The 15,035-nt window shown below is 47.1% G+C and overlaps 1 long non-coding RNA gene across 1 annotated transcript; it reads left to right on the top strand.

Moving 5' to 3' along the window:
• The first annotated feature begins 1,820 nt into the window (after positions 1 to 1,820).
• On the top strand, positions 1,821 to 14,442 carry LOC135897493 (uncharacterized). Its single transcript, XR_010563045.2, has 4 exons — positions 1,821 to 3,270; positions 8,942 to 8,978; positions 12,907 to 13,162; positions 13,778 to 14,442. It is a non-coding gene; the product is annotated as an uncharacterized lncRNA (long non-coding RNA).
• Positions 14,443 to 15,035: the final 593 nt, after the last annotated feature.

Genomic DNA, 15,035 nt, shown 5'->3' with positions numbered 1-15,035 from the left:
TGCGCTTTATTTACTCATATACTGATATTTATATACTTAGAGGAGCAGCAAGCTCGGCTGACCTTGTATTAAGAAATGCATCTTAACTTTAAGCCAATGCTTGACTTGATATGCCCGGCATGAATGCCTAAAGTCATCTCATTTTGTCATCATGCCAGGCACCATTTAGAGCAAGGTTCAACGCTTCAAGTTGTATTTGTTGTCAGGGATTGCTTGCTTGGCGCAAGCAATCCCCAAGCATCAACATTATCTGCCATTTCTTACTGCAGGACGAAGGCTGATCTTACCCGTGCTGCACTAGGTGGTTACAACTTGCAGCTGCAAACTGCCTAATTTCATCTCATCACCTCATTTTCCACGTTTCTTGACTGCGCCTTTTTCTCGCCACCCATTCTGTAAGTCTATGCCCTACGCATTGCATGGCCTGCCCAACTGCAGTTTTTATCTTAAACTAGAATATTGGCTATTCAGTTTACTCTCCGATTTACACCACGCTCTTCCTGTCTTTTTATGCTACACCTACTAACATCCTACTAACAGCCCTTAACTTCAGCTTCATTGTTAACCTCAACATTCTTACCCCATATGTTTGCACCAGTAGAATGCAATGACTGTACACTTTTTTTAACAATCGCAGTCAGGATTTCATAATGTCTGTCGTATGCATTCCAACCCATGCTTACATGCTGTAAATTTCCTTCTCATGATCGGGGATCCCATTGAGTAATTGACCTAGATTTACATCTTCTCGGTTTAAAGTCCTAACTCATTTGTTGCAATTCATCCCCAGTGTTGTGCAATGTCATCTACAAACCGAAAGTTGAGATATTTGCCGTTCATCTTTTAAGCCTTCCCAGTGTAAAGCTTGAATACTTACTCTATGCATGCAGTGAATGGCACGGCACTGTCTCCTTGTCTGACCTTCTTGATTGGCAATTTTGTACTTGTGCAAGAATAAGGTAGCTGTATAATATTTTTAAATGTTTCCCAAGAATTTTACGTATGTCTCCTGTACTCCTTGATTATTCAATGCTTCCGTCTAGTGCCTTGCATTGCCATAAAAGGGCAGTACAGGTACCATCACAATTTCTTTATTTACAATTTCAGCAGAATTGGCAGGCATGAGTTAGGGAAACAAGTCAGTCAACATGACAACATGTTCAGCTGTTGCCCTGGCGAAAACAAGTCCATATGTCAAAAAGGCATTATGTATCAAACAGTTGTTCACTCAGCGCAGAAATTGCAAAGCAACAAAGTGAAATTCAAAGTGTGTTCTTTTGCAGAACGACAACCAACCTCGACTTTGATGAAGATTCTGCTCAAGAAATTCTCAGCCAATGTTCGGAAAGCCCTTCACAAATACTTCTGCCCATGGTTCAAGGACATCACACCGACACAGACACCACACAAACAAACACTATTAATTATGCCCCTTCTACCTCTACTTATCTTTCAGGCTCCGTAGCTCATTCTTCCTCTTCACAATCTTTTCCTACTTTGCCTTCTCCACAAGATGTTTCTACTGCCTTTTTACACAATTCACCAACCTCTTCTCTCGAAAAAACACCAAAAACTAAACGCAAGAAAGATGACACAGACTTCTTGATGATATAACCAAAGAGCTACACACAAAGATATCGAACAATGAACACTTTTTATTATCCCTTAATGGTCAGATGAGCAAGGTGCCTGACCATCTTTTGGGTTCGTGTAAAATACACATGCTTGACATTCTGAATCATTATGAGGCAGGAATTGTACCTACCAGCTTGGAGCCACTCATGCCACCTCAAGGAGAAGAGGCTATGTAGCCAGTTGAAAGAACTTTTAAAGCCTTTGTATTTGTAGTTGAAATAAAGAGCATGTATGTGAAATAAAGAGCCTTTGTATTTGTATGAGACAAAGAAAAATTACGCTGAAATTCATCTCACGTTGACTGTCAATAATTACTGCAGCCACACAGGAGCGATAACAATGCATAATTTCCACAGATGGTTGTAGCACTTCGTGATCAACGTAGTGATTGGCCTCTGTAGAATGGCGACTTGCATTTTCCCACAGAAAGCATGAGCAACTTTCCTATCAATGCCTTTCCAAAGTAGAAGTGTGGGATAAACAGCTTTGCGAACTGAATCGTCAGAAAAAGGACACTAAAAAAATTGACTCCGCCAGAAAGCTGCACATGGCTGGTACGTACGCAGAGAGCATTTTAGGCATTTAAAATGTTTGATGCGACTGGAAAGTGCCTTTCTACAACTGCAACCTTCACACCCACCTTACTGTTGTTTTTGCATTTCTCAATGGTGCAATAGAACTGAGAAGAGGCAACATTTGAAAACTTTCCACTGGTTCAGGTCACTGCTGGCCAACTTGTTGCGAGATCATTTCACACTTTGTCAGATTTCATTGCATGCTTTCGTTTGCCAGCAAAGCATGACAGGCTGCTGTGCTTGCAGTATTTACAATTTTATGCATTTCAGTATTCACAGCTTTAGTCCTTTCCATTTATCAATGCATTTATTTCAACTATTTGACAGACGGCAGCAGTGAATAAAAGCTGCCATTTGGCAGCTTGACAAGCCCGCTGCCCGTTACAAGGGTTCACGGAAACACAGCTTTATTAGAAATTTCATCAGATTACATCATTAAACAAGGTAGCAAATACAATGGAGACATCATGTATATGAAATTATGCTCTCGCGTTAACTTTCACGTGAAACTTGCTTGAAGCACAAAAACAAATTGAAATTGATAGAATCCGTGATTTAGAAGACTTGGCAACATATAGCACAAGTGTTGCATTCCAGAGTTGTAAACTTGTAGTTGGTACCAACTATAGTTTGCCTCTCCGTGTCTCAAAACTCCGTTATTTTCTTCTCTAAAGAAAGTGCTGTCAAATTTAAATTGCACACTTAAACTATAGTGTGATGAAGAACGCTGTAGTGGGCCATCCTCTCCAGCACTTTCTAGTGGGTCAACCTCCAGTGTGTGCTCGAGGAACACCGCCCATGCCGAGTCCGTGCCCTACTATGACGGTCGGCCCAAACACTGGTGATAAACACCTTTACAAGAGATGGCGAGTGCTTTGGCTTACAAAATCAATCCTGGAACTTTGATCCCGTACCGGACGCTCAGCCATGCCTGAAGACGCATCCCAGAAAGCGCCTCCTCAGTCGGTCGTGCGCTGGTGTGCCTCACCACAGGGACTTTGCCATTTTCAGTGGCATGGAAGACACTGGCGTGGAGGACTGGCCGATGTCATATGAGACGGTAAGTGCCCACAACAAATGGGGCAATCCCACTAAACTAAGCAACGTGCTCTTCTATCTTGCGGTTGTGGCCAGCCTTTGACACAACCACGAGATCATGAGGTCCTTGTCCAACACCTGTGTAGTGGATGTGTTTGGCCGCCTTGCTGTGCGCAATCTGCATTGAAGGTCGCGTTAGGAAGAATGTGCACAGCAGCCGGGTGAATCATTTATCAGCTACATTGCAGATGTCCTGACTTCTGCAAGAGAGTCGCTGCAGCAATGGTGGAGCCCAACAAAACCTGAAGTGTCATGAAAGAAATAGAGGATGATACTTTCAACGCTACTTGCAAAGAATCCTTAGTCCGTGACTAACATCACCACTCTAAGCCAAAGCTACGAGGAGCTCCACAGGCAGCGCTCATTGACATGTTGCCCTTCATTGTGCAATGAACACATTGCTGGTTTGGCTACCAACTCCGAACAATCAGCTCTGCTAGCAGAAATCAAAGCGTTTGTCAGGAAGTTGCACGCGAGCTCTCTTTGATGACCATCGCTCAGCCGCTGCACATAAAACAGCCTACCTCAAATCTTATGCTTCAAATCTGCTCCATCACGCAATCGAGCAAGAAATTGCCGAGATCTTGCCAGACCAGCGCCAACATCTTCCTGCGGCTGCACCACTAAGCTACGCTGTAGTTGTTCCGACGCCCCAACAGGTCGCGATAAATGCACCACTCGGCTATGCTGAAGTCGTTGCAAGGATTCAACCGCTATCTCCAGGTATGCCTCTCCATTATACCAACGTCGTGGCTAGGTCCCGATTGCAGCCTGCCATGCAGTCATAAGCAGCTGCCTCGTACTATGCATCCTCTGGCATGGATGGGACCTGCCCCAGCAAAAACCGGTGGTGTACTCCCGACAACTGACCAATATGCTTTGCGTGCGGCTACGCCAGTCATTTTGCATACTTTTGTAACCATGTGCAGAAGTAGGCCGCAGCGTAGCGCCGCACCACCAGTGACAAGCCAGCCAACCATCTATGTTACGACTCCCCGTCGGCTATGTCACCGACACTGTGCCCAATGCCAACTACCTGCCATTCACTGTCACCAATTCGCCCTCGACCGCTAACTCGGGAGGAGTAAAACTAATTGTCACAGTCGTAGAGGCAAGGGCTGAAGCACCGTTGAAATGTGAAAGTCCTCAATGCAGACCCTCAAACATTTTTGTTTTGTTGACGTTTGCAACTCGCACATATGCACTTGTGGAAACAGGAGCTGCCGTATGTGTTATGGACAATAAGCTTTGTAGCTTACTTCAGAAAGTTACAGTGCCCCTTTCTGGACTGTCCCTCTGCAAAGTTAGTACTCAGCACATTAACTCCTTCGCGGCTTGCCCTGCTTGTTATTGACAACATTCTATACAACATAGAATTCATCCTTCCCCCGTGCTCTCATGACATCCTTGGCTGGGATTTGGTCTCACGTCACAATGCCATTAGCCAACGGCATTGTGCACAGGCCAAAACAGAACTCTCGCCACTGTTAGATTTACTGCTCACTGAGAAATCTTCACTTTCGAGGAAACTACTCGTCCAAGACGCCACCACCTACGTTCCTCCTAATGCATCAATGCTCGTGTCCATGTACTGCAGCAGAATTTCAGATGCTCTTGCACTACCGTCTCCACTTATCCACTTGACAACTCGGAAAGGTCTGCTGCTACGTTCTGCGGCAGTGGCCATCACACAGGGCTACAGTACCATTTTCATTTGCAAGCCATTCCCATACCATGTTATAGGACTCCGCAGGGAATGTCTTGTACCAATGTAGAAGTACTCAACGACGTACAAGTTATGGACATGCCCGACGACAATTACTCTGCTAGTTACACTGCGCTCACTGCAGTTTTACATCTGACATCGCCCAGTGGTATGTTTGGTTCTTGTATTGTCGATGGCCTTACACTGGTCCAGCATTTGCAGCTTTTGTGCCTCTTAGAATTTTGTTCTTTCGATCTTGGGCACTATTCCCTGAGCCGGACGTGAAGTGTTACACACTGCACCGACACTGGCTCAAAAAACTACCACTGCGGCAACGTCTATATCGTGCATCTCCTGCAGAACGTCGTGTAATCAATGAACAAGTTAGTGACATGCTTTGCCGCGAGGTAATTTGATCTACGAGTCCATGGCCATCCTCCATCGTCCATGTTATGAGATGGTTCCATGCGGTTCTGTGTGGACTACCAGCACCTCAACATGATCACTTGCAGACCGTGCACCCTCTCCTGACGCACCATAGTCGTCGGGGTAGATGGGGCGGAATCCGAGAGGACAAATGCGTTACTGGTTTCCAGAATTTCCTCGATGTACGCGATCGTCGTGCCCTTGTTGGTGTGCTTGAACTCCCGGCTGAAGTTTGTCAGCAACACTTCGGTTTTCCCTCCATGCAGTCGAGCGATCCCTCTTGCGACGCAAATTTCACGGTCTAGCAGTAGACGTCGGTCGCCTTCGATGACGCCTTCTACATCAGCGGGTGTTTTGGTGCCAACCGAAATAACAATGCTGGAGCGAGGCGGGATGCTCACTTGATCTTCAAGCACACTCAAGGCGTGGTGACTAGGAGGGCTCTCCGGCTGCATCGCTTTATCATCCGACAGCGTTATTGACTTCGACTTCAGGTCGATGATTGCACCGTGTTGGTCCAGGAAGTCCATACCGAGAATGACATCTCGTAAACACTGTTGGAGGATAACGAAGGTGGCAGGGTAAGTCCGGTCAGGAATAGTTATTCTTGCCGTGCAGATTCCAGTCGGCGTAATGAGGTGCCCTCCTGCGGTTCAACGTTGAGGGCCTTCCCATGTAGTCTTAACTTTCTTCAACTGGGCAGCATTGTGTCCACTCATTACAGAGTAATTGACCCTTTTGTCCACTAAGGCGGCAACTGCGTGGCCGTCGAGAAGCACGTCGAGGTCAGTGGTTCTTTGTCTGGCGTTGCAGTTAGGTCTTGGCGTCGGATCACAGCTGCGTCGTGTTGAACTGAAGCTGGAACGTCGCGTCGTCAAGTCGTCTTTTGTCGGTGTAGTCTTGGCTTCCCGACTTCGTCGGGATGGCGGCGGGTCATTATTATGTCGTCGAGATGGTCCCTTCGTCGTCTTCGTCGGCAGCGGAGGATCTTCGTCAGTTCGACGAACAGCAACCGCACCTCCATCGGTTGCTGGTTTTAGTTTTCTGGATATGGGCTCGTAGAGCGGCCCTGGGTTGGGCCGGTGTATGGTCGGTGCTGCGGCGACAGTTAGCGGCTTGGGGACGGCGAACGGGACGGCCATCGAGGGCTCCACTGAGTAGCGGCAAGGTAGTCGGCGATATCGCGAGGGCGTTTGCCTAGCTGCGGGCGCAGAGCGTTGATGGCGAAACCTCACAGTCCCATCTCCCGATATGGGCATCGTCGGTAGATGCGACCCGCTTCTCCGCAGTGGTAGCTGAGCGGGCGGTGGTCAGGAGCATGCCAAACGTCTGTCTTCCTCGGGTAGCTGCGCTGGGCGGCGGTGACGGGGCCCTGGCGCGGTCGTGGAGGGGGACCTTGACGGCGGGCGAAGGCGGCGGAGGTCATCGCTTGCGGCTGAGGCTACGGCGATTCAGGGGCTACTCCGAGTTGTCGTTGGAGTTGCTCACGTACAGCGTCGGCAATCGAAGCCACTTGAGGCTGTGATGATGGAAACAGCTTCTGTAGCTCTTCCCGCACGACCGCTCGGATAGTCTCGCGTAGGTCGTCGGTGGCCAGTGACTGAACTTCGGCGTAGTTTGTCGAGTTCGTGCGGTGGTCGAATTGCTGGTTTCGCATCTCGAGTGTCTTCTCGATGCTGGTAGCCTCACGAAGAAACTCGTCGACTCCTCGGTGGGCTTCGTACCATTCCGGCAAAAAGTTCCTCCTTCACGCCACGCATGAGTAGGCGGACTTTCTTCTCCTCTGGCATTTCTGGGTCAGCGTGGCGGAAGAGACGGCTCATTTCCTCCGTGAAGATCGCGGTTGCCTCATTAGGTAGCTGCACCCAGGTTTCTAATAGCGCTTGGGCTCGTTCTCAGCGTACGACGCTTGCGAATGTCTGCAGGAAGCCGCTTCGGAACAGGCCCCAGGTCATTAAGGTGGCTTCTCGGTTCTCGAACCACGTCCTGGCCGCGTCTTCCAATGCGAAGAAGACATGTCGCAGTTTGTCGTCGCTGTTCCAGTTGTTAAATGTAGCGGCTCTCTCATACGTCTCAAGGCAGCTTTCCGGGTCCTCGAACGTTGAACCGCGGAACGTCGGGGGCTCCCTGGGCTGCTGCAGCACGACGGGGGACGCTGGGGCTGCCATTGGGGTGGACTTGGTGGCGATATTCCTGGTCGTCTCAGGCAAAAGTCCGTCCTCCGGGGGCAGTCCCTGTAGCCTGCGGCTACCTCGCTGGTTTTTGGCGACGTTGGTGTTGTCTTCCGCGTATGGGCTTGGGTCACGGCTTTGAGGGGGCAGTACGTGAACGCAAAGCACCTCCACCAGATGTCACGTGGTCGTGACGTCAAAGAACACAGTAGCAATACTGTGAAAGGCAAAACTAGATTTTTATTGGGCGAACCTGTGCCTACAAAACAGGCTACACTTATAGCACAATGAGAGCGCCGAACACAGTCGGCGATCGTCGAAAATCTGATCAGCGGGTCAAGCGCGTCATCTTTTATACAGCAGTCGTCGAATGTTCCAGACTAATCATTCGGACCCGCGTGCCTTCCACAAAGTTCTACACCATTCGCGGCAGGCGATGAAATCAGATAACATAAGGTACGGCGACAACAGACACCGAATAGAAGCATCGATAACTTTCCAGAAACTTCGGATACATGCAGGCGCGTCCCGCGCTGTGCGATAACACTTAGGCGGCGAAACGTGGTCGCCCGATAAAGTACACGTGTCAATATGCTGGTTAGATGTGTACGCTATTACACAAGAAGGAATAGAGTTCATTAAGTACTGGATTTTTGAGTGTATTGAGTGACAGTAAAAGAAAGAAGATAGGAAACAAAAAGATTGAAGAGGGAGACAGGAAAAGGCGACTGCTGATTTCCCCCAGGTGGGACAGCCTGGAGGTGCCGTCTACGTTAAGCAGAGGCCAAAGAGGCGTGTTGCCTTCGCCGGGGGGCCTTAACGGTCCAAACACCCGGCATCGGCTCAACCCCCAGGATCCCCCTTTCCCCGGACACGGCTATGCTGCGCACGGTTACATGCGGGAGGGTCCAACCCTCGTGTGCTCGGGTACGTGGTGTCGCAACACACCAAACGCCTGCTGACACAGGCGCCCCTGCATGGTTGAGATAATAAAGACGACGGAGTTAAAAAGAGTTTGTGGGTGCCCGTTTGACAGAAGTATAACACAACCTGTGTTTCAACAACCACAGAACAAAATAGTGCAAGCAAAGCATTTGAGTATAGAAGCAGAAAGGAAAGGAACAGGTAAATGGGAATTCTTGATGTGGCATAGCTTGCACCTATGTGCTTGTTTTTTTCTTGCTTTAACTAACTCTTCTCACAAGGCTTAACTTGCAACTTTTACTGTGCACATAAACCCGTCAACCTGACAATTTTTATGTATTGTAATCCTGCATACAGGTGATGTGATGTATGACGGTTCAGTATTCAGGACTGTTTTCATTTCGCAGGATGAGCCACTGTACCCTGGATCACGTGTGACCGTTGGTGAGAGCATGGTGCTTATTCTTGGACATTACCAGCGGCATAACACCACAAAGGAGGCAATTGAGAGTCTTCCAAAGCTCATTGAAGCCCACGTGCCTGAGGAAGCTGCCATACCAACGTCGAAGTACATTTGTTTAAGCAAATTACAAATGCTAGGGAGAATGCCACATTGCACTTCTATTGCCCATCTTGTTCACTTATCTGGGCAAGAGATAGGCACAGGAACTACACTGTTCCACCAGTGGTGCTGATTTTGTTTTCAACACACTAGAAAAAAATGAAAACTATTTTCTTATATTAGACATTGCCAAACAAGTCAAGGGCAAACTTTCGCTCGCTGCACTAAACTTTTAGTTGTTGCCTAGACAGTTGTCATATGATGTAGGCGAGCTAACGACAAGCCAGGGTTACCACAAGCTGCCAATGTCTACTCATGACTTGTCAGTAACGTGGAATACAGATGGTGCTCCTCTTTACGAGTCATCTGGGTACAGCATCTGGCCACTGCTTCTTCAAATAAATGAATTACTCCAAAAAGTGAGAACGAAACACATGCTTCTAACTCGGTTGTGGTTCCATACCACAAGACCTAAATGAATTCCTTTCTCAAGCCATTTGTTGAACAAATGAACATTCTTTCCAGCAGTGGTTTCCAGTGTACAGACCTGAAATGTTCTAAATGTGCAAATTTTTCCAGGGCGCTGTTGCGTCGACACAGTGGCCAGAACCATGGTTATGAACATGAGCCAATTTAATGGCTCTTATGGCTGTGCATGGTGCATGCATGAGGGACAAGTTGTTAGGAAAGGCAGCGGTCATGTCCGAGTGTACCCTGTTGTTTCTACTCGACCAGCGCCCAGAACACGAGACACTTTTGCGAAATGCTGCTAAAGCAGAGGCAACACTGCAAGCCCAATGTGGTGTCAAAGGTTCAAACGTGCCCATAATGATGATGATGATATGTGGTTTTTAATGGCGCAAGGGCCAGTAGGTTCAAACGTGCTGTTCGATTTGGCATTTTTTAATATTTCCTGCAGGTTTAGTTGTCGACTACATGCATACTGTGTGCGCTGGCTTTCCTTTGTTAGGCACATGGCATTCATGTGGTATGACAGCTCCATGTTGTTTCCATACAGTCTTGGAGGCAAAATTGATGAAATCGACCAGCGGCTGCATCTTTTGAAACCTATCTGGGAGATTTCTAGGCTGCCACGCTCGCTTAAACTAGGGAAGTACTGGAAAGCACCAGACCGACGGTAACTGGTTGTCGTTATTCTGCAGTAGTGCTACATAAGATTCTGCCAAGAGTTTATTACAAGAATTGATTGAAGTTTGTCAGGGTGATGCACTTTCTTCTTGCTGACAGAGTTGCTGCAGAAAAACAAAGCTGGCAGGACAATGTATGAGTTTGTGAGGGAGTACCAAGATCTGTATGGAATAGCACCCATGATATACAACGCCCACCTTTCACAACACCTTGTTGCATCAGTGAAAGTATGGGGGTCCATTATGGAATTATTCAGCATATGCATTTGAGGGCATGAATGGGCAGCTCGTTCAACTTGTAAACGGCACACGCTATGCTGGCTGGCAAGTCGTTGAGAAGTTTTATTTTGTCACACCTTCTCATATGGGACAAATGTTCCCACTTTGAGGATGCCCAGTCAAAGCACCGGCTAATGAAGTACTTTTTAAGGGGGTACAATCTGCAAAAGAACTCCCGAGAGCACTTGTGTTTTTTCGGAAAGGAAGAGACGTGTAACTGCGGCATCTCGTACAAAAAAGTGCTAATTGGTGGTTTCCTCTACTGCACGAAGGGCCTTGATAAGTCGCGCCGCCTTAACTCAGTCGTGTGCATCAATAGTACATTTGGCCATATCGAGAATATTTTGGCAACTTGTGTAGAGGCACATCGATGATGTGCGTGTGTTCGCCATGTCTTTCAGTTGTGCAAACTGCAGGTTGTAAGAACATGTATTGGCAACAAGTCATCAGTAAAAATTGAAGTTCGCACGACGTCAGATAGAGTGGAAATGGTTGGCGAAAATCCAAGATGTACATTATTGCAGCCATCCTCAAATACATTTGTGTGCTGTGTCTCCAGCAAGTACATTTTTGAAGTAACATAAGGATGTTCTTGCAAGATGAGGGAGGGAGCCAAAGTAACGAAAATTTTTATACTGAAGCGTGTCTGATATGATTGAAGCGTGTTTATGATAATGATTGATAATTAAAAAGATGCTCTGGCCCGTGCCACCGAAATATGATGCACATTGTGGAACTGAGTTGCATTAGACTTGCTCATGCATTAAGCTTTGAAGAGATTGAAAGACTAGTATCTTACTTGACCACTATTATGAAAGCCTTTGACAAGACACATATTCCTCGAGCACCTGTTGTGTCTGACTGTAACATAATTGCAAATTATTTCAGATGGGTCTGCTCATCCACCCCGACCAGCCTTTGCTGTGTGGTAGCCCAAATGGTATATTTTGTTTGGCTGGAGAAACATACCTTCTCGAGATCAAGTGTCCACATAAGTGCAAGCAAAATGACATGTTCCACAGCTCAGGGAAGAGCACCCTTGAATACATTAAGGGGACTTGCAGTGATCCCAAACGTAAGAAGTCTTGCAGAAGCTTGAATGCCACTGAACCTTCTCAGTACACGTCTTTTGCACTGGGCACATGTACACGCATGCACTCACATTTATTAGTAGAGACCAACTGGTCCATGGTGAAGCTAAATGGGAAAAGACGGAACATATTCAACAATCCCAGCTTCTGACGCAAACGAAAACCCAAATAGGACATCAGAGAGAAGCTTACCTATTAAATTAAATCTAGTCAGTATGTGAAGTGGACCTCTTCTTGTACACTACTGGAAAAATTGTAGGTACATAGCCTGGGTGGCTTTCAATTGTGCTTTTCTCGCCATTCACGAAATGTTTGAAGCACATCCTAGAATCCCAATTAGGCTGCCAATCTGAGGAGTCTCCAAAACTGAAATAAGTAAAACATGAGTAATTACCATCAATCTGCTGCAACAGGTGTAGTAGAGTCAATCAATGGAAGGGTCGTGATTAAAACAACAGGAAAATACGCTGCACATATGAATGCTTTCTCCATGTATTACTAACCTGATGCACCTCATGCACACTGTTTTCTCCCCAGTTTGAGTGTCACAACAACTTTTCTTTATGGTAGAGCATCGTAGAGCAGATTATGTACCAATACAACAGTTCGGGATAAATCGCATGAATAATCGCATGGACAAATAGCCAAGTGGTCGGTCGGCAGGAAAAGCGCATGACAGCGCAGGTCGTTTGGCGTTTCTTGTCCGCCGAAGTCAACCACGTATGACATTGCCGCGAAGAGCATGTAGCATCGAAACAAAATAAAGCACGACCAATACGGAGAATGGCTCCCATTGAACATTCAGTTCCTCATTACTTGCGATGAACACGTCTACGAGTAGTTTGATCATCATTCTCAAGCCACAAGGCTGAGCACAGTGCGTCTCAAGCTATTGCCAATGGTTGTACTGCGCTTTCTTTATATCCTCAGTACCATGCCTGCAATTTCAATGGAAAGGTTATCAACCTACAAACCGCGAAACTGACCAAACAGTAAGCTTAAGCAACCACCACGTGAAAACTCCCCGTACACTGGCCAACAATCTGTTAACCGATTGCCACAAACTAAAATATGAACATCATCCTTGGATGCTTGCGTAATATGCAGCGATTTCCGTTTACAAATAGGAATTTACTTACTTGACTCGTCGCATAGCGATAATCCATTTTTGCCTTTGCGTCTTTTCTCCCAAGGCTGCGACAGAAAGCTGTACAGCCTCACGCCTGGCGACCCTTCACAACTGTGACAGTCTTTTACAGAGCAGTACCTCCGCCCACTTTTCTTCTTGACAGCTTTGGCAGGGGGCTGATGACAAGAGTCCGATGACGCCGTTGGACCTTCAACTGGTGCACAGATTCTCTTTCGGATGCAAAAGACAGAAGCTCTAAAAGCGCACACTGAACAATTGAGGCAATGGCAGCAAAGAAGCGTCCCCATGCGCGCGTGATCACCTGGAACGCCTTCAAGCTTCTTGCTTCAACCGCCAGATGGCGCAGCCTGATCTACAAACTGCATTGCAGGGTGCCTATGGCGCCTGTACAACTGCAGGTAAGATTTAACATTATTCTCTTATTGATGTCAAACTTTGTAATTGCCAGTGCTATATCTTCGGCGTGGGCGAATAATTTCATTTCATTTCATTTTATTACCTTAAAGGCCCCACAAAATGAGTGTTACATAAGGGGTGGCAAGAATTAACAGTACAATTCCACAATATCAGGAAAGTTTTTACATTTTCAGCGAAAAGACTGGGGCGATTGATGATGGCAATGTTGTTTGGAAGACTGTTCCAGCCTGCAGCTGCACGAAGAAAGAAGGAATTAGAAAAAGTGATGGTGCGGTACCGTGGACAGGCAACTTGTAGGTGATGGCTGGTGTGATGAGATATGCATGCTGGGGGAAGAATATAAGGTGCGATGTGCATAGGGCTCTGGAAGAATTTGTGAAATAAAGACAGGCTGGCAATGCAGCGGCAGAGCAATAAGGGTGATAATCTGGATGCTGTTTTGTGTGTGCAATGCTCGAGTGGCCGTTTTGGAATTTGTTCCAGAGACCTTTAACTTTGTCTGGAAGCTAAGGATCATGTCTGCACATCAGCAAAACGAGTTTTAGAATGGCGCTTGCCCACATGTCTAACGATAAAGTTTTTTTTTTTTCACGCAGGTATGAGCCTGGGTATTTGCACAATGTGCTCAGCAGTGGGCGCACAGCTGTGAATGCTTGGGGAGCTATCTGCAGAGATAAACTGGGCCCACTTGTGCAGCTTCCAGCAAAGTATAATGCGGCGTGCCACTGCGATATCCTTGACAGCTACCTCGTCCCGTTTGCCCTGGACGGGCCCTTTAAGGATGGCTTTTACTGGCTTCAGCAGGACCACAGCCCCGTCCACAAAGCTAAAGTCGTCAAAGACTTCTTAGAAGAGCGAGGAGTTTGACAGCTGCAATAGATGCCAAAGGGCGCGGACTTCAACATTATAGAAAATGTGGGGAGTTCTTCAATCGAAATTGGCACACATGAACTTGGGTGCAACAAGCAAAGAAGAAGTGTGGCTTGCTGTTGCAGCGGAATAGTACCGCATTAAGCAAGACTGCGAGTTTGTGCAATCTCTGTACGATTCTCTGCAGCGGAGCATGGAAGCAGCCATTCATGTTAATGCCAGTTACACACAATTCTGAACCGCGTTTGCTTTTGCACCTTGTATTTTTTGTTCTTGTGAAACTAACTCGATGAAATTCTTCCTACTAAGAAAAATAAAGAATCCCGTTGTTACGTTCGACATTCTGAGCATACGTTACTGTTACAAGAAGGCTCAAGAGATGGCGCGCCAATCCCGCACGTGCTGGCCGCACGCCCCTTCTGAAACTTCCGCTCCCACCGTCGCGGCAGCCCTCCTCCTCTATGAACTCTGAGCAGACGACATATCAAGTTGCGTCTGGCTCTCCTGCTCCTCACCTGCTGGTCGGCCGCCGCCCCGTCTCAAGACACTCTACTCTCTGTACCTCCATGTAACCACACCCATTCCTGTGTACTCCATGCTTAATAAACCCAGTTAACCTCCGTTAACAAAAGTTAACAAAAGGAGATGTATAGGCCTGGAATGAATGCAGAATTAAAAGACCTCATCGCAGGGTGCGAAGTGTGTCAAAAGCACGCACACTCCCAGCAACGAGAAACTCTCTGTCCTCACTCTGAACCAAGCTATCCATGGGAGCGAGTTGGATGCGACATTTTCGAATTGAACGGAAATAACTTCTTGATCACAGTGGATTACTACAGCAACTTTTGGGAAGTGGACCAACTGAAATCAATGAGCTCCACTCAAGTAATACTCAAACTGAAGTCTCACTTTGCAAGACACGGAATACCAAGAATCCTGATAAGCGACAACGGACCTCAATTCACCAGCGAGGAATTCGACAAC

The sequence above is a fragment of the Dermacentor albipictus genome, chromosome 9 (genome assembly GCF_038994185.2).
Source record: "Dermacentor albipictus isolate Rhodes 1998 colony chromosome 9, USDA_Dalb.pri_finalv2, whole genome shotgun sequence".
NCBI classification, from domain to species: domain Eukaryota; kingdom Metazoa; phylum Arthropoda; class Arachnida; order Ixodida; family Ixodidae; genus Dermacentor; species Dermacentor albipictus.
The sequence above is the reverse complement of the archived record's forward strand: the minus strand, read 5'-3'. Positions and strand labels throughout refer to the sequence as shown.